At 46.5% G+C, this 20,247-nt stretch overlaps 1 protein-coding gene across 8 annotated transcripts in view; it reads right to left on the bottom strand.

Moving 5' to 3' along the window:
* The window catches only part of LOC147662962 (uncharacterized), a 260,578-nt gene that overhangs the window by 80,054 nt on the left and 160,277 nt on the right, over positions 1-20,247 (bottom strand). Inside the window, exon 3 of one of the 8 annotated variants that reach the window (XR_015305452.1) lies at positions 3-2,854. The exons of the other annotated variants lie outside the window; for them this stretch is intronic. The gene's annotated coding sequence lies outside the window, so the exon portion shown is untranslated. Of the gene's footprint in view, positions 1-2; positions 2,855-20,247 lie in introns of those variants that run through there. 8 annotated transcript variants of the gene reach the window in all.

The following is a 20,247-nucleotide window of genomic DNA, read 5'->3' as shown; positions in this document are numbered from 1 at the left end:
ATAGGAAAATGGTCAACATTTTAAAACATTTACAAACTTATTTTTGATAAATTACACAAATGTCATGTTTAGCTAAATATAAAATATATATATATATATGGTGTCTTAACATAATTTAACACAATAAGTAATATTGACATTTTTTCATAACAAATAACTGTTTTTACATGTCTATTTTTAAAAGTGTGTGTAAAACTTACATTTTAAATGTTTTATTTACACATTCTATTTTTAAAAACTGCACAACTATTGCATTTAACCACAGTAATGGCTACATATACATGTTTATTTAAATTAATGATTTACATCAGCAATTTGAAATGTAAACAAACTAGTAACCATTTTGAGTGGTGGAGACGCACTAAATATTTACATCACACTATTTGACCATGTAAAATGGCAGGTGCCTGACGTTGCCGTTAGGACATTTGGAATTAGACAGCTGCAGTGGAAGTTGACCAGGTAATGGGTGGGAAACTCCATGACGGACACAGCCATAGGCAACATGTGAAAGCAACATACGAAAGCCAAATGCTGTGTCTGTCTCTGTTGACGATTGGGTAAGTCGTCTACATGTACGCAGAAGTTTGAAAAAAAGTCACTTGCCTCCTAGTCCTGTAGCCATCAAGACCTACTCAACTTTTGCTGCTGTTTCCGACCTCTGGCAGCCATGTTGCCAGGAAGCGAAGGTGACCAGGCCCCAGCCTTCTTGCCAGAGGAACTGGAGTTGCTGGCAATGGAGGTTCTGTCCATGAACAGCCAGCTGTATGACTCACCAGAGGAGCAGTGTCAGGATCCCAGCTGGGTTACGCTCTCTGCCCGTCATGCACAATCGACCTGCATGACAAGGCAAGAGACTACATTTCCCTAGACCCCACACAAGTGACGTCGCGTTACAGAAAAATGTCAACGGCCGCTGCTGCAGAACGCTGCCGATTATTCTTCCTGTATACCAAATGTCGGACTCCTCGTTTTAGACTCCTGTTGCTTTGGGGACAGTGATCGTGCAATCTTGTCTCCATGCTGACCGCCCGCCTGACTTGACTTTTTTTGTAACGGTGCCGGGTGCATCGTTGTGGCTCGGACTCCCCTGTTGGCTGAGACATGCGGATCTCGCAGTCTCGTGCAGGGGGGCTTACGGAAGCACCAGTGTCTTTTTTCTCGGCTTCCATATCCCGCCCAGGCCAGCGAGGTGGTGAGTACTTTGTGTGTCTTGCTCAGACTTCCCTGTTGGGTGAGACGCGCGCAACTGCAGTCTCTTGTGGGGGAGTAGAGGTGCCTTTAAGGGCACAAGGATTGCTTTACTTCTCTGTTGGAGAAACCTTACGTTTCCTAGGTTTCATGCAGGGAAAGTAATGCGCCCAAGTTATGAAGGAAGAACTGAACACATATGAGTTTGTTGTAATTGGCATGCTGGCAAATAATCTAAAACCAGTGCAAGACTGTATAAGAGAAGTGTCTACTCCTTGATCAAGTTTGTGATAACAGTTATCATATTTAAAGAGTCAAATAGAAATTCTTCGCCTATTTTCATGGTTTTGTTTTGGTTTCTTTTCTTCCAAGTGTTGTCTGAAGAGAGCTATTACGAAGAGGGTAGATCCAGGCTATATGGAACATAGAAAGTTGGCCCTGGTAGGTGTTTGATCGATACCTACAATAGGATGTATGTAACAGTCTTGAGGTGATGTAAGGCATAGGATATGTATCATCCATAACATTGTTTTGTTGTTTTCTCTTTTGCCTAGACTTTGTTCCGATTCAGCCATCACCCTGTGCTCTCTTCTGATGTTACAGTCCTTTATTTCTTTATTTCAGGTAGGGGTTTGTGGTATAGAAGAGAAATCTGTTACGTAAAACAAATGTTGACATATAGTACATTTGGAGGTCTTACGTTGTTTTATTGTTTCCATCACAGATCTCCTTCACTGCTGTCCCTACCCTTTTCTTCCCCCGCTCAATTACCTCAAAAGTCTGTGTGCCTTTAAGAGTCCAGACTTGGGGTGGTTTAGAGGTGGGCCCCCTTTGAGCATTAGCACGATCCCGAGGAAGCGGAAGCGGAAGCAGGAGCGCGACAAGCAGGTACATGTTTAAAATGTATTTGTAAATCTGTCTAACTGTTTCGTTTTCAAAAACATTGGCTAGAATCTCCCTTTGAGTTCCTGAGTGAAGTTTAGTGATTGAAGTGGTGTCATTTCTTTTTTTCATCACATAGAACAATGATGGTCTGAATTTTTAAGTACTTTATGATCACAGAAAACAACAGGTTCAGATTCTGAAGCAAGTTTATTTAGACATTTGTCCATAAAACATTTTTAAAAACCCCACTTAACAAAACATTTAAAACATTTAAAAGGACCCCCCTCCTGGCTACCCTCACCCTGACTCACTACATTTCATTATTAAACCTTTGTTTAACAAATCGTAAAACCGAGCAATTCCAACTGCCACATCGAAATAACTCATTTCGGACAATAATGCCACGGTTTACTCCTATGGAGAGCATCATATTTAAAAAAGAGAGTGTTTAAAAACTTGATTCGATTTGCAAAATAAAATACGCAATCCATAAGAATGTGTGTAAGGGTACATTTAAATTTCAAGGGGTAGGGGCAGAGACCACTATTATTCTGCACCCTAATCCTGTTTGGGCGGGATGAGTAGTTTGGATTGCATCCCACCCTAGCCCTTAATATTTCATTCCTCAATCCTGGGTCTGGTAACCATGATAGATAGGAGAAAACACTATCCTGGCCCAATGTAGCAATCAAGAGGCTAATGGATGATCTCTTCTTTAGATACAGCAGGTTGATCCATTCAGACGCCGTAGAAACAGATTCCCTGTGTGCTCGTTTGCCTCGAAAGGGGAGAAAACGACAGTATTAGTATGTGGTGTGTGTTTTAAGCCCTACATTTTATTTGGTGTACATTGTGAGTGATATCTATGTATATGTATGAATTTCATGTAAAATGTTGACGTTTCACATATTTTATTTCCAAATGTACATATGTACGTATTTTTTTACATATCAAATACAAATGACATTTGCCATGTGTATTATCCCACAAACCACTCAGCCTAGAGCAAGTGTTTCCAACCAGCCGTTTGGGAGCTACCAGTAGCTCCCAGACACCTTCAGGTAGGCTCACAGCCTTGAGTTCTTTTTCAAATGAGCACAAGGTCATATTTTTATTTCAAAGTTAAGGGAAGGCTGTGTTCATGTGACATCATGATCATCAGGCTGCAGATAGCAGGGCCTAACAATGAGCAGCATCAGCTTGATTTGAGGGCCAGGCTGGGGCTGAGTCACAGAGGTGAACAACTAGAGCACTAAGGAATTTAACCCTTATGAACATTTCATATTATCTAAAAATTGGAGTTGTGAACAAAATGATGCTTCTGAATGTTTTTAATTGGAAGAAAAATTAAATGGAGAGTTACCTTAATTATTGAGTTAACACGTTATTTCTATTTTCTTCCATTTTAAAGGCATTTACAGACAGCAGGCAGTAAACACAGTGCCATAAGTATATAGTAAAAATAAAACCCTCTTTTCCATGAGAGAAATTTTAAGTTCTTAAAAATGATCCATGATATGAAGTGGTATAATATGTATCTGCAATTTTAATTTCTCCAAATTAAAAAGAACATACAATGGTATGTTTGTGTCATTCATTTAACAGTGCCACATATGACGAAAGGTATGTCTTGTGCTGCAAGTACCTATGACACAAGCACTCAGTCACCCGCGCAAATATATCCCTTTCATACGCACACATGTCCATGCATCCCCAAACACCAGGCTCTCATTGAGACACATTGCAGCCCTTTCATAGTGCCCTTAGTCTTAGCATTTAGTTCAAACAATACAACATTGCTCTACGGACACTAGGCTTCAAGTAAATTTAGCTGGGCTTAGGGGTGTCTGGTTACAATGCGCAAGTGTTTAGCCTTCAGTATTTCACAATGATGTTCACTGAGGAGAAGTAGTTCTCAATACAGAAAAGGTTGGAGTACTAGATGATGTTTCTGGCTTGGATTATTGATTTCAGGAATTGACAAGGGATAAGGGTAGTCAAGAGGTTACAACAAAAGTATTCTTTATTATTTCTTTTGGCAGAATGAAAAAAATAATATTTTTGTAGTAATTTGGGACTAATGCTTGTGACTGATGTAGTAAAGTTGTGTTACATCAATACGTACAAACAACAAGCTTCAAAACAATTGATTTTATCATTCATTTCTTGTATCCATGCAGTTCAGCGTCCATCAGAAAAAGAAATTTCAAAGGCTATCTCAAAGAAGGTGCGGACCCTGGGGGTCTACAAGCGGTGCAGCATTCATTGTCGGAAGAGGTTACATAAGTTATCAAAAGTCCAGATGGGGGCGTGGCTTGCCTGCACCTATGAGGCTGCCCGTGGTTAGAGCTCTGAGCCCCGCCGCAACAATAACCCCCTTTATCCGCTGAAATAATCCGTTGCCAGTGCCCTGATTCTAGCGACCGGGTTGCTCACAGCGTCCTGCCACTCTGGCCGCTAAAACGAAATTAATCGGCGGCCGGAGTGCTGAGATCTTGTTACCGCTATCCAGACCCGCAGCGAAGATAGGCAAGTCAGCCGTGACGTCGCACGGTGCTCCGTGGCGGATTATAGACTGTGTCCCTGTGCGAAAGCAGCGGCTGCATTGGCTGCATTCCACTGCGTCTGGGGGTGATATAGATCAAGAGACCCTCGAGGCCCCATCTTTCTGACTGGATTCACGGCGCTGATACCGAGTATTGCTGGCTAGAGGTACGTCAGACACTGCGTGCGCGGGCCTGAGGGCTGGGACTTGGGCCGATCGTGCAGAGGGGGCAAGGTGAGTGCCGGGGACCAGATCCACGTTCCCGCTGACCCCCCCCCCCCGGTGCTCCACATTTGTGATCTGGCACACAGGCAACTCCCTGACATTTCGTGAAGTTCCCCTGTCTGAAGGGAGCGGAGGGCGCCTGGCGGATATTTCATACTCTCTGCTAGGAGCATTTATCGCACTGTGACTGGAGGAGGCCATCCTGGTGTGAAGCAGCAAACAGCGGGGTGATGGTTCTTTGGGCCTCATAGGAATTAGAGTCCTGCTTTCTTGGCTCTCTCCCCCCTCCTCCCGCCATTTGGGGCGCCGCCGGGGCTCATGATCTTAGTCTTAGATACTGGGCTCCACTGACTATTTCATTGATCTAGGTGTCCTGTGCGATAAGGAGGGCAGAAGTTGCCGCACACATATCTGACTCTCATTATAACCCTTGGGATGGCAAACATGGTGGCGGCAAACAGTATCAAGCAGCCCCTGGCTGCACGACTTGCCAGGTTTGCGCACAAAAGATCGGAGGGTCTGGAGGGGCAAAAGAGCTTGCTGGATGCAAAACATCAGTCGGAAGAGACCGCCTTGACCTTGGCTGATGTAATGGAGGCCTTTTCGGGGGTTCGCATGTCGCTTGATGAGAAAATTGACACTGTTACCACCGAAATTACCTTGATTCGAGCAGACCTCAGAAACATGGGAGACAGGGTCAAGACGAACGAGGGTTCCATCTCCACCCTTCAGCAATCCATGAAAGCGATGGACAACACCGTTAGGCGCCTTCAAGCACAGACCTCAGATCTAGCGGCCAAGTTGGAAGATTATGAGGGGAGGGCATAACGCAACAATGTGCAGATTTTGGGAGTCCCGGAATGGGCAGAGGGACAGGCGGTGGACCACTATGTGGAAGACCCCATTCAGAACCATCTGCAACCCCGTTCCTTGTCCCAATTCTTCTCTGTGGAACGTGCTCATAGGGTCCCTGGAGGCCCCCCGAAGCCAGGCGCCCTGCCGCGTACCCTCTTGGCCCGGATCTTCAATTTCCATGACAGGGATGCCATTCTCCAGGCAGCAAGAACTGCTCCACCACTCAAGATTGATAACTCTACCATAATTAATTAATTAATTGTGGGTTTGTAATGCGCTAGAATCGACTCCCGAAGGAGTATCTCTTCGCAGTAGACCGCTGGGGAACCCGTCCTGGCTTTCCCTGTGAGATAGTCCCTACTGGGTATCTCCAAGGTGAAACCAGGCATCCCCGGCGTATGTGGGGGGGGCCGTTGTGGAGATGAGGTAAGCTAATGCCCAGAGTTGCCGAGTGTGATCCCTGGTTAAAGTAGGCACCGAGATGAGAATTATCGAGTCTGCTGACCCTGGTCCACGACCCTGCCGCATCGGGAATTGAACCCTGGTCCCGGGCTGTCCTCTGCTCTCGGGTCTGCCGCCTCTAACCAGTGAGCCACACCACTCCACATAACCTTCTTCCCCGACTTCACTTACAAGGTACAACTTCAACGCTGATCTTTCCTGGAGGTCAAACGTGCTCTTCGTGGCCACAACTTGAAATGCGCCATGCTGTTCCCTGCTAAGCTCCATGTGCAAGATGGCGGGAAGATGTGTTTTTTCCAAACCCGGAAGACGCTTAGGACTGGCTGGAAGGCTGGAGAGCTGCTGGGGCACAGAAGCGTGCCTCCCCATCTATCGACTCTCGCTCCGAGACAGTATGAAACCCCTGTGACCGGGTTGATGCAAACAATAGCTACAGTCTGGTGGCATTGTGGGCTCTGTGGTGTGATGCTGTGAGAATTCAGGTGGGCAGCGGCCTGACTTGGTGTTGTGACACGTGGCAAATGGCTGGACAAACTGCAGTTTTATTTGAATGACAAGTTTGTATTGTTCCTCTTTTAAACTCTATTGAACACAATCCGAGGGTTGGTGGGGCGAGGGTCGGGGACTTGGGGTTGCTATGCAAAGTTGAGTAGCTCTGTTGAGAAATCCGTTTGATTATTTGTTTTCGGGCAAAGCTTGGATTTTATTTTTTGGGGGCCACAGATTGTTCTTCATGGGCGGCACTATTGGGTTGTCTGGGATGAGTAGAGTTCCCCTCTATATAGTTCTCTGGGGTTTGGGGGTACAAGCGCTCTGCATTTTTTGGGGGTGGGCAGTTCCAAGTCCACGATGCAGGGAGGGAGGGTGGGGGTATTTCTTGTGTAGTTCTAGGGGTTTTTTTTATGTGTGTTTATTTTATTTTTTGTGTAGTGACTATTCAATGGATGTTGTCAAAAGTCTCAGATGCACCGGGATCCATTTCCCATCTTGGGTTGTTGATCCTAGCATTGGACTTACATTTATTGTAGGAGTATGTGACCAATTTGGCTCAAAGTGCATATTACATAGGTTGGGGTTCCTTTTGGAGCGAATGTATGCCAGATCAAGAATGCTCGTTATCTGTGTCAGGGGCCGGGGACCCTACCTATGGCCCGGCAAGAATGAGTGTTGACGAGTGTGTGGGTCCTCTGTTGGGTTGCCTCATACTTTTCTCCTGGAACATTAATGGTCTGGGGGACCGAATACAGAGAGGTGTAGTGTTACAATATCTTAAAAGCCTCACTCCAGACCTGGTGCTTCTCCAAGAAACTCATATCCAGTGCGCTCAATAGATGGGGTTAGAGGCTCATAGCACATGCAGGCTATACCCAAGGATCTAGGGGTGTGGGAATCCTAGGGCGCAACTCCCTTCCTTTTCAGGTTCAAACTGTCACCTGTGACCCTTCGGGACGGTTTGTTTCAGTTTCCGGGAAGTGGGAAGGTAGATCTCTTAACGTCACGTCGCTATATATTCCTCCACGGTTGCACGCTACCACCCTGAATGACTTGGGTGCGCATCTGTTGCGCTTACCTGAAGGGGATATCCTCTTGGGGGGGAGATTGCAATGCTGCTTTAGATGGGAGGTTAGATCGCCAGCCCCCTAGAGCAGGCGAATCATTGGGTTGTCTGCTCTCTGATTTTTTGAGGGCTCTTGGCCTTATAGATGTCTGACGGGTTTGTAATCCCAGTGAGAAACAATATATCTTTCACTCCGGTGCACACAGTAGTCTTTCGCGAATTGATTATCTTTTTTGTAAGGCTGCGCAGCTGCCCCTGTTTGATAAGATGTCTATACTCCCTAGGGGCATCTCTGATCACTCACCTATGGTGACTTGTAATAGTGGCATGCCCCCATCGGGCCGTAGAGAGATGGTTATTCATCCCTGGTATCTCAAAATTCCTGAGATACGCACCGTAGTAACTGAGGTCACTCGGCTCTATTTTGAAGTCAATGTAGGCTCGGTTCAGTCTGACGTAGTACTGTGGGAAGCATTTAAGACCGTGATAGGCAGATTTGGGGTAGCGGCAGTGGCCGGGCAAAGGAAAGAAATATCAAAACAACTGAAGGGTATAGAAGGCGAGATTTCGGCCCTTGAACAGGAGCTAGTCTCGGGGGGATCACCGGATACTTCACATCAATTGGCCGTCAAACAAAAAGAATACCGAGATGTTACAGGGGATGCCGCTAAGACTTATTATAAGGCCACTCAGAATAGGATCAATGATATTGGTGACCAGCCAAGTAAGTTGCTTTCTTGGCTTGACAAAAGAGATCTGGCGAGTAGGTGGGTGGCAGAAATCGTAGACGATAAATCTGTCCGTCACCATGATAAAGCTGGCATCGCAGGCGCCTTTGCTACTTATTTTAGCTGTGTTTATTCTCCGAATGCCACCTCCACACAGGAGGAGGTTGCAGAGTTGCTCGCCATGCTACCACTGCCATGTCTAGACCCACAAGAGGTAGCAGAACTGGACGGAGCATTAACATCCGAGGAAATCACCAAAGCGATTTCCTCCTTGCAGTCTGGGAAAGCTGTGGGTCCGAGTGGCCTCCCAATTGAATTTTACAAATCCGTGGCTTTGCTCATTGCCCCTCATTTGCAACATATGTATGATGCTAGTGTACAGGAGGGCATTTTCCCACCCATGCAACGTTTAGCCAATATACTGGCACATGCATCGAAGCTTTTTGCGATTCGCAAAAATCGTCCGTTTCCGATTGCAAAATTAGCTTTTGCAATGCAGCACATGTCAAGGCCCTCACAATTTGAGTATTTGCAATTAATTGCAAGTTCTCAAATTGCGATTGCATTTAAGGAATCGCAAATTGAGATTCCTTAAATGCAATGCATTAAAGTAAAACAATTAGCTATTTCGCTAATAGGGGGCGCAAATTACCATGAAGTTGAACTTCACGGTAATTTGCAAAAACTTTGAAATTGCACTAAAGTGCATTTTTCCAAGTTCCACTTTACACACACACACACACGCCCTTGGGGCATGTGTGTGTGAAAGATCTACTCATATGCAGATTTCAGGGGTGCAACAGGGGGTTCTTTTGACACCCTGGTACCGTTGAAATTGTATTCTCAATTTGTGATTCTGTAATTGAGAATCACAAATTGAGAATGTCTTCCCATTTATTCCTATGGGCCTCCAGGCCCATTGGAATGAATGGGGAGGTATTCCTTAATTGCGACTCGCAATTTGCGAGGCGTAATTAAGGAATGTTTAGAAATTGCTATTTTTTAAGTGATTTCGACATGCATAGGCTTTTGCGATTCCTTAAAAATCGCAATTAGGAAATCGCAAAAGCCAACATTGATGCATGTGCCTGATAGTCATTATTCACAAAATAGGGAAACCTCCAGATCAATGTTCTTCCTACCGGCCCATATCCCTCCTTGACCCTGAGGGAAAAATCCTGTCCAACGCCTCTCGCCCCTTCTTTCTAAGCTGATTCACCCGGACCAGTCCAGCTTCATGCCAACCAAAACACAGTCCTTAATCTTAGCCCCTTATTTGGGGTCTTGGGACGGGCCTCTACCATCCAGGAAGACTCAGTTATCATGTCCTTAGATGCCAAGATGGCATTCAACATGATTGAATGACCGTTCCTCTTCGCAGCGTTGAAACAGTATGGATTTGAAGACCGATTCATGGCTTAGATGCACCTCCTCTATTCGAAACCTTTGGCGAGAGTGGCAGTTAATGGGTGTAGATCGGCAGTTTTTTAATTGAGACGCGGTACATGGCAGGGCTGCCCATTGTCCCCACTATTGTTTTCCCTGGCGCTCAAACCTCTTGCTATATGGCTTAGGGGGGACCCTTGGATTTGAGGGCTCAACTGGTTGCCAGATTGGATGGATAAAGTTTCCTTCTACGCAGATGATATTTTACTTTACCTTGACAATCCCCAATCTTCTATGCATGAAGTGCTTCATGTCTTTACCCTTTTTAAAAAATATTCTGGCTATACAATCAATTGGGATAAATCCCTTGTATATGTTTTGAGTGGCCGACCTCTGATTCTTCCACCGAGTTGTGGTGGTAAAATTGTCAATGACGGTTTCCGATATTTGGGAATCTACGTCACGACCGATGAGGCAGGTTTTTTTTCAACGGACCTGCTCCCTCCCCTTCAGCGTCTCAGGGCAGATGTGCAACAGTGAAGGACTCTTCCTCTCAAGCTTTTGGGGAGAGCAGCACTTTATAAAATGAGGGCGCTCCCTTGTTTTCTCTATGCGTTGCAAAATACACCATATTTGGTCCCGTCCCGGCTCATTATTTTAACTCTGTCGAGTCTGAAGTCCGTAACCTTTTGTGGAATAATGGTACGCCTCGAATTTCCTATGCCAAACTTATTCGGAGCTGGTACAACGGCGCTATTGCCCTGCCGTCCATCAAGTCCTATTACTGGACTTCGCAGTTAGTTGTACTTAACCAATGGATGCACCGACCAATAGACGACCCAGCATATTGAATGGATAGACATAATTTGCTTCTGGGGATATACTTAAGAGCGCCATATGGGGGGAGGGGGTAAAAATTAGAGCCCAAATTTACTCCGACTTCCACGATGGTCTAAGTCTGGCATAAGGCAAATTTGGCACTGGGATGGAAGGGTACAATCATGCAGTCGACTCCATTACTTGACTACTTTCGCCTGAATGTACTCCGGCTGCAACCTGGATTTGATAAATGGGGCTTGATAGGCTTGTCTAGGGTGGGAGACTTGTGGGTGAAGGCTAATGTGGTATCTTTCAGTGATTTGCAACAACAGTACCAACTGAGTGATGGGGAGACATTCCGCTATCTGCAGGTACGGAGTGTGTTGACTAAGGTTCTCCCTAGAGGTGAGGACCTGCCGGCATCTTCTCCTTTGGAGGACAGGTTATTGGATGATTATCTCCCTAAGAAGGCCATATCTCTCACATACCATAAGATTCTCAGCAACTCACCGACCCCCTCGATAAAGTCTGTACAAAGTGGTGCTCTGATGTGGGTGAGATAACAGAGGAGGAGTGGAGGGAAGCTCTGGCATCGCCCCGGGAGATTGCAATTTGTTCCCGCTTTAAATTGGTTCAACTCAAATTGTTGCATAGGGCCTATTATATGAGCTCTGGGCTGGTAAAGAGGGGTCTTCTAGTATCTCCAGTTTGTCCCCATGGTCAGATCGGCACATATCTACACCAATGGTGGGATGGCCCAGTTCTTCAGGGCTATTGGGTTGAAGTCATCGCTGTAATGTCTCATATTTGCTGAAAAGTAGTGGAAGCCACTCCGAAATTGTGCCTCCTGAACATCTGGGACGCCACAGATTTATCTAGGCCAGAGCGCAAATGGGTCACCTTGGGTTGCATGGTTGCAAAACGCAATATTGCTAGAGCCTGGAAGGGAGGAGTTGCTTTGTCGTGTGCTGACTGAGAGTCCGACATGGATTGGTGCATGCAAGCTGAGCGAGTGGTGTATGAAAGTAGAGGATGCCCGGGTAAATGGGCGAAAATCTGGGTCCCCTGGAATAAGAGCAGCAGCTGGCTATGTTCTCCTTTTGCGGATACCTCCCCGTTTAATGCCGATGTAATTGTGCGCCGAAAGACTGTCTATGACTAAGTACCCTTTAATCGGACTCCATTTGAATGCAATTTTGAGACTGCTTTGAATTATTTGGGTTGACGACTTTTCATTTATTGTACATTGTGCATATCAGATGTTGGTTTATTTTGCATTTTGGTTGTTTATTGTAATGTCTTTTGATTTGTTTTTTCTTTACAATAAACAGATTTATAAAAAAAAAAAAATCCAGATATGCCAGTCCTCCCAATTTGGGAAGCGTGGTTGCTGCACCCTGACTCCCCCCTAATGGCCTGCATACTTGCGGAGGCTTCTCTGGAGCTTGTTGGGCAGATGAGCGCCCAACAGCAGGATCAAGGGGGTAGGTTCTAGTTTGAGTTTACTATGTTAAGTAACTAATATATTTTACAGCAATTAATTTTGCGATCAACATTAAGGTTGACACATGTCCAACACACAAGAAGAGTTCTTCAAAGTGTAATTTTTGCACAAGGTGTATGATGATGTGTTTTGTATATGCATTTGTGGAATAGGAAACCACCTAATTTCTGTTTACTACCAAAGGACTGGTTTCAGCAGGCACATGCCTGCCTAAACAACAAATATACATCAGGTTGTTTGATGTTATAAGGGACAGTTGTGTCAAACAGGACACTAGTGTTTATTGCGTCAGGTGTAATGCTCCGTGACTGATGTAAGGTTAGCCCTATTACAAGTGACATAGCATAAAATGCACTTATGATACAGTGGATGTTTCAAGCGTCACATTGGTAAGTTGGTGTTATACACAAACAGGAGTGAGCAAGTGAGCCAAAAAGACTAGTAACAGCAGAGTAAATCGCTACATTTTAGATTAAAAAAATATCTCAAACATGTTTTGATTACAAAATACAATTTCATTCATGTTTAAAGTAACAGATTTGCACAATGTCTTACTCCTTCACAAATGTGCAAGTAAGCCAGGCTATTTTGGGGAAAATAATTGTGATAGGAATACCAATCAATCAATCAAATAACTTTATTCGGTTTACAGCTGTACAACTATAAAAGGTCACATGTTTAAAACAATAATAAATATTTCATAAAACCATTAAACAATTCATTACATACCAACACCAATTTGTAAATATAGTGCACAGCAAAATGTTTAGTCCCCTGAAATCAAGAATTCAGATAAACCAGTGATTAGATAGCGCCCAAGATCCTGGCGGTAATTAAATCACATACAGGGGACTAAATTGTTAAGTAACCCTCAAAACTGCTTCCATCTATTCAGAAGTAGCTCTACATTTTACAGCAGATTTAAGAAAATTAAGAACAAACAGGACAGAATCTTCGTGCAGCAACTGTAAATAAATAAGTGCTGGACGAGCCTGCCTGAATTTCAACCTCCTTAAAAGCGGAACGATAAACATTTTACGGGGATCAAATAAAACCTACAAAAGAATAGAAAATGAAGCAAATCCTGTGGAGACACACTGTTGCAGCCACAGGATGCTAAAATCTGTCCTGTGGTGCACCCCCTGGGAGAGGCCAACAGGAAGTGAGAAAAACAGAGGCAAACCTAGTCAGCAAAAAACGATCATATGTGCAAAAAAAACCAGGAGATAAGGCTCGGTTGATAATGTTGTTTTCAAAGCTAACATATTTTGAACGCTGGGTTTCTGCAGTTCCAGCTCTTCCCTCTCCAGTTTCCTCAAACTACAGAAGGACTCCTTGACCCAAGCCTTTTTTTATACCATTTCGGGGTTGGAGTATAGTTCTACAATGCCCAATCTTTCAAAACTAGTCTTTATATAACTAAGCCTTGGTATACATTGCAAGTAATCAAGGGACATACACTCTTTCAGTATCAACTTGGTCAATAACAGTTCATCATTCTGCCATATTTTCAGACAATAGGTTAGTGGACGGAGAGCCAAGGTGATGCTCAAATATGGGACCCCCAGTTCTTCCTGCACAACCATGTTTGAAGTTCCGATTGGCACACCCAATAAACGCCTCATGAATGTGTTCTCGGCCACTTGCAAATCTTCCAGAACTGCATGCCCCCAAATTTCACTGCCATAAGAGGCTATTGTGACACATTTAGCCTGGTATACCTTCAAAAGTGCCCCTATAGATATTTTGTCTATTTTAGTAGTTACATTAGAAATGGCCGTATTTGCCCGCACCAGTCGCCACTCTTTCTCTGTTTTAGTGGCCCCAGTTCTGATGTTCATCCAAGGTGACTCCCAGGTATGAGAAAACCTCAGTGCGGGAAACATTTGTGGTACCTACCCTGAACTAGAAAGTCTTTTTTGTATGAAGGCCCATCTGCATCACAGAGGATTTCAAATCATTTATATCTAGATCCCAATCCCTCATGAAAGCAGAGGAGTCAAGCAGGGTTTTTAGCCCACTAGCGAACCTAAATAGAAGAACCACGTCATCCGCATACAGTAAAACCGGCAGACCACAACGGCCTGCCGGTTTTACTGTATGCGTAAAACGACGGCCTGCGGATAATCAACCCTTGTGGCTTGTGATACGTTGTCTAAGTCATTGATATATAAGTTAAACAAAAAGAGGGCCAAGATACATCACTGTCGAACACCTCACTTAATGGCCAAAGTGCGCCAAACTCTTAGATCCTATGAAAATCTAACCTGCGCCCTGGTTGCTTGGTGAAGATTTTCTAAAAAAAAGACAATATTGTCATCTACCCCAATAGCAAGCATGAACGGCCAAAGTTTACCCCTGTTCACGCGATCAAACATGGAAGACAAGTCCATGAATGCTTGATAGATCGTACCAGGACAGGCAACCATGTTTTTGCTCAGGATCATGGACAGATTAAGACAGTGGGCTGTAGTTGACTTTCCAGGACAGAACCCGCACTGAATCTACACTACTATAATAAAGCAGAAACTTTCAGGCTTTGAGGCGGGTAAACTCGGGAACCACTGCGCCAATCTACACACCCGATACACTGTTGAAATCGGCAGGGTGTGTAGATGGTTATAGGCTACGTAAATTTAAAAAATAAACGTTATTTAAAATTTTAGATTAAAAAAAAGGAAGTCCCTCAAAAGTAGCGCCGGCCGCGACGTGCGTGGTCACGTTAGGAGCACGGGGAGGAGCGGCGTCCGAGGAGCGGTGGACATGGCACGGGGGAGGAGCAGTGACGTCAGGAGCAGAGGACCGGCGGCGGAGGAGGAGCGGCGGACATGGCACAGGGGAGGAGCAGTGGTGCGAGCGGACAGGTGGGAGCAGCGCCGGCGGAGGTAAGGGCACTCATGTAGGGGCAGGCGGGGGACGGGCCAGACCGGGCCGGGCGGGGGACGGGACGGGCCGGGCCGGGCGGGGGACGGGACGGGACTGGCCGGGCGGGGGACGGGACGGGACTGGCCGGGCGGGGGATGGGACGGGCGGGCGGCGGGCGGGGAAGCCTGAGTACAAGAAACAGGACGCAAACCGTGCACTACAAATGTCAGACAAACGGTGCATTACAGGAGGAAAAGGAGGAAAAAGTGACGTGTAGCAAGAGGGGTTTTAACCTGCGTCCCTTGGGTGGAGTGGAGGGAAGGGGTTGGATAACGTGTGCACGAGGAAAAAGTGACGTGTGCAGGGTACAAAAGTGGGGCGGGCGGGGGCCCTGAAGCAAAGTAAATTACAGGAGAAAAAGTGACGTCTCCAGGATACAAAAGCGCGGCGGGAGGGGGCCCTGAAGCCTAATTGCTCCCGGGCAACGTCGGGACGGGCTGCTAGTATCTGATAAAATGGCATGTTCCTCTGTTCAAGTTGTCAACCTCTCCAAGAGCACTCGACCCACCACCTTGTCAACCGACTCCAAAAGGAAATTGGTCTATAACTCTGTACTTTCATGGTTGCCTTTTTTTAACACTGATTCAGAAAGGGGGGTGGTGATGAACAGAGTGTCTGAATTAAGCAGACCACTCTTACCCAGTCCAAAGATCAGGGCTTGATCCATCACCGTTTTTTAGCTCACTGCACCATCCCAGCTCAGAACCTGGCTACATTTAAATTAGTCTGTTCCTGTCCCAGTGCATGATGGGAACAGGGCAAACCAAACTACCAAGCCAATTCTTATACTGGGAAGGAAACAAGCTACCGGGGACCGGTTTTCTGGCATTTCAGCCATCGTCGGCCCGGCTTGCTTGAATCCTGATGGTGCAATGAGCAAGGGACTCACATCTGAGTATACCCTTCCACGCTTATGGTGGACAAAATGATTCAGAAAGGGGGGGTGGTGATGAACAGAGTGTCTGAATTAAGCAGACCACTCTTACCCAGTCCAAAGATCAGGGCTTGATCCATCACCGTTTTTTAGCTCACTGCACCATCCCAGCTCAGAACCTGGCTACAGGCTAATTAGTCTGTTCCTGTCCCAGTGCATGATGGGAATAGGGCAAACCAAACTACCAAGCCAATTCTTATACTGGGAAGGAAACAAGCAACCGGGGACCGGTTTCTGGCATTTCAGCCGTCGTCGCCCCGGCTTCCTTGAATCCTGATGGTGCAATGAGCAAGGGACTCACATCTGAGTATACCCTTCCACGCTTATGGTGGACAAAATGATTCAGAAAGGGGGGGTGGTGATGAACAGAGTGTCTGAATTAAGCAGACCACTCTTACCCAGTCCAAAGATCAGGGCTTGATCCATCACCGTTTTTTAGCTCACTGCACCATCCCAGCTCAGAACCTGGCTACATGCAAATTAGTCGGTTCCTGTCCCAGTGCATGATGGGAACAGGGCAAACCAAACTACCAAGCCAATTCTTATACTGGGAAGGAAACAAGCTACCGGGGACCGGTTTCTGGCATTTCAGCCGTCGTCAGCCCGGCTTGCTTGAATCCTGATGGTGCAATGAGCAAGGGACTCACATCTGAGCATACCCTTCCACGCTTATGGTGGACAAAATGATTCAGAAAGGGGGGGTGGTGATGAACAGAGTGTCTGAATTAAGCAGACCACTCTTACCCAGTCCAAAGATCAGGGCTTGATCCATCACCGTTTTTTAGCTCACTGCACCGTCCCAGCTCAGAACCTGGCTACATGCAAATTAGTCTGTTCCTGTCCCAGTGCATGATGGGAACAGGGCAAACCAAACTACCAAGCCAATTCTTATACTGGAAAGGAAACAAGCTACCGGGGACCGGTTTCTGGCATTTCAGCCGTCGTCGGCCCGGCTTGCTTGAATCCTGATGGTGCAATGAGCAAGGGACTCACATCTGAGTATACCCTTCCACGCTTATGGTGGACAAAATGATTCAGAAAAGGGGGGTGGTGATGAACAGAGTGTCTGAATTAAGCAGACCACTCTTACCCAGTCCAAAGATCAGGGCTGGATCCATCACCGTTTTCTGAATCGTTTTTGGCCACTATAGGTGAGGCAGGGTATACTCAGACATGAGTCCCTTGCTCACTGCACCATCAGGATTCAAGCAAGCCGGGCCGACGACGGCTGAAATGCCAGAAACCGGTCCCCGGAAGCTTGTCTCCTTTCTGGTGAAGAATTGGCTTGGTAGTTTGGTCTGCCCTGTTCCCATGATGCACTGGGATAGGGACAGACTAATTTGCATATAGCCAAGTTCTGAGCTGGGATGGTGCAGTGAGCTAAATAACGGTGATGGATCAAGCCCTGATCTTTGGACTGGGTAAGAGTGGTCTGCTTGATTCAGACACTCTGTTCATCACCACCCTCTTTTCTGAATCGTTTTTGGCCACTATAGGTGTGGCAGGGTATACTCAGACATGAGTCCCTTGCTCACTGCACCATCAGGATTCAAGCAAGCCGGGTAGACGACGGCTGAAATGCCAGAAACCGGTCCCCGGAAGATTGTCTCCTTTCTGGTGAAGAATTGGCTTGGTAGTTTGGTCTGCCCTGTTCCCATGATGCACTGGGCCAGGGACAGACTCATTTGCATATAGCCAGGCTCTGAGCTGGGATGGTGCAGTGAGCTAAATAACGGTGATGGATCAAGCCCTGATCTTTGGACTGGGTAAGAGTGGTCTGCTTAATTCAGACACTCTGTTCATCACCACCCCCTTTTCTGAATCATTTTTGGCCACTATAGATGTGGCAGGGTATACTCAGACATGAGTCCCTTGCTCACTGCACCATCAGGATTCAAGCAAGCTGGGCCGACGATGGCTGAAATGCCAGAAACCGGTCCCCAGAAGCTTGTCTCCTTTCTGGTGAAGAATTGGCTTGGCAGTTTGGTCTGCCCTGTTCCCATGATGCACTGGGCCAGGGACAGACTCATTTGCATATAGCCAGGTTCTGAGCTGGGATGGTGCAGTGAGCTAAATAACGGTGATGGATCAAGCCCTGATCTTTGGACTGGGTAAGAGTGGTCTGCTTAATTCAGACACTCTGTTCATCACCACCCCCTTTTCTGAATCGTTTTTGGCCACTATAGGTGTGGCAGGGTATACTCAGACATGAGTCCCTTGCTCACTGCACCATCAGGATTCAAGCAAGCCGGGCCGACGACGGCTGAAATGCCAGAAACCGGTCCCCGGAAGCTTGTCTCCTTTCTGGTGAAGATTTGGCTTGGTAGTTTGGTCTGCCCTGTTCCCATGATGCACTGGACCAGGGACAGACTAATTTGCATATAGCCAGGTTCTGAGCTGGGATGGTGCAGTGAGCTAAATAACGGTGATGGATCAAGCCCTGATCTTTGGACTGGGTAAGAGTGGTCTGCTTAATTCAGACACTCTGTTCATCACCACCCCCTTTTCTGAATCGTTTTTGGCCACTATAGGTGTGGCAGGGTATACTCAGACATGAGTCCATTGCTCACTGCACCATCAGGATTCAAGCAAGCCGGGCCGACGACGGCTGAAATGCCAGAAACCGGTCCCCGGAAACTTGTCTCCTTTCTGGTGAAGAATTGGTTTGGTAGTTTGGTCTGCCCTGTTCCCATGATGCACTGGGCCAGGGACAGACTCATTTGCATATAGCCAGGTTCTGAGCTGGGATGGTGCAGTGAGCTAAATAACAGTGATGGAACAAGCCCTGATCTTTGGACTGGGTAAGAGTGGTCTGCTTAATTCAGACACTCTGTTCATCACCACCCCCTTTTCTGAATCGTTTTTGGCCACTATTGGTGTTGCAGGGTATACTCAGACATGAGTCCCTTGCTCACTGCACTATCAGGATTCAATCAAACCGGGCCGACGATGGCTGAAATTGGCTTGGTAGTTTGGTCTGCCCTGTTCCCATGATGCACTGGGCCGGGGACAGACTAATTTGCATATAGCCAGGTTCTGAGCTGGGATGGTGCAGTGAGCTAAATAACGGTGATGGATCAAGCCCTGATCTTTGGACTGGGTAAGAGTGGTCTGCTTAATTCAGACACTCTGTTCATCACCACCCCCTTTTCTGAATCGTTTTTGGCCACTATAGGTGTGGCAGGGCATACTCAGACATGAGTCCCTTGCTCACTGCACCATCAGGATTCAAGCAAGCCGGGCCGACGACGGCTGAAATGCCAGAAACTGGTCCCCGGAAGCTTGTCTCCTTTCTGGTGAAGAATTGGCTTGGTAGTTTGGTCTGCCCTGTTCCCATGATGCACTGGGCCAGGGACAGACTAATTTGCATATAGCCAGGTTCTGAGCTGGGATGGTGCAGTGAGCTAAATAACGGTGATGGATCAAGCCCTGATATTTGGACTGGGTAAGAGTGGTCTGCTTAATTCAGACACTCTGTTCATCACCACCCCCTTTTCTGAATCGTTTTTGGTCACTATAGGTGTGGCAGGGTATACTCAGACATGAGTCCCTTGCTCACTGCACCATCAGGATTCAAGCAAGCCGGGCCGACGACGGCTGAAATGCCAGAAACCGGTCCCCGGAAGCTTGTCTCCTTTCTGGTGAAGAATTGGCTTGGTAGTTTGGTCTGCCCTATTCCCATGATGCACTGGGCCAGGGACAGACTAATTTGCATATAGCCAGGTTCTGAGCTGGGATGGTGCAGTGAGCTAAATAACGGTGATGGATTAAGCCCTGATCTTTGGACTGGGTAAGAGTGGTCTGCTTAATTCAGACACTCTGTTCATCACCACCCCCTTTTCTGAATCGTTTTTGGCCACTATAGGTGTTTCAGGGTATACTCAGACATGAGTCTCTTGCTCACTGCACCATCAGGATTCAAGCAAGCCGGGCCGACGACGGCTGAAATGCCAGAAACCGGTCCCCGGAAGCTTGTCTCCTTTCTGGTGAAGAATTGGCTTGGTAGTTTGGTCTGCCCTGTTCCCATGATGCACTGGGCCAGGGACAGACTAATTTGCATATAGCCAGGTTCTGAGCTGGGATGGTGCAGTGAGCTAAATAACGGTGATGGATCAAGCCCTGATCTTTGGACTGGGTAAGAGTGGTCTGCTTAATTCAGACACTCTGTTCATTACCACCCCCTTTTCTGAATCGTTTTTGGCCACTATAGGTGTGGCAGGGTATACTCAG

Source organism: Lissotriton vulgaris, unplaced genomic scaffold, assembly GCF_964263255.1.
Source record: "Lissotriton vulgaris unplaced genomic scaffold, aLisVul1.2 SCAFFOLD_936, whole genome shotgun sequence".
Classification (NCBI taxonomy): domain Eukaryota; kingdom Metazoa; phylum Chordata; class Amphibia; order Caudata; family Salamandridae; genus Lissotriton; species Lissotriton vulgaris.
This window is presented reverse-complemented; position numbering and strand designations above follow the sequence as displayed.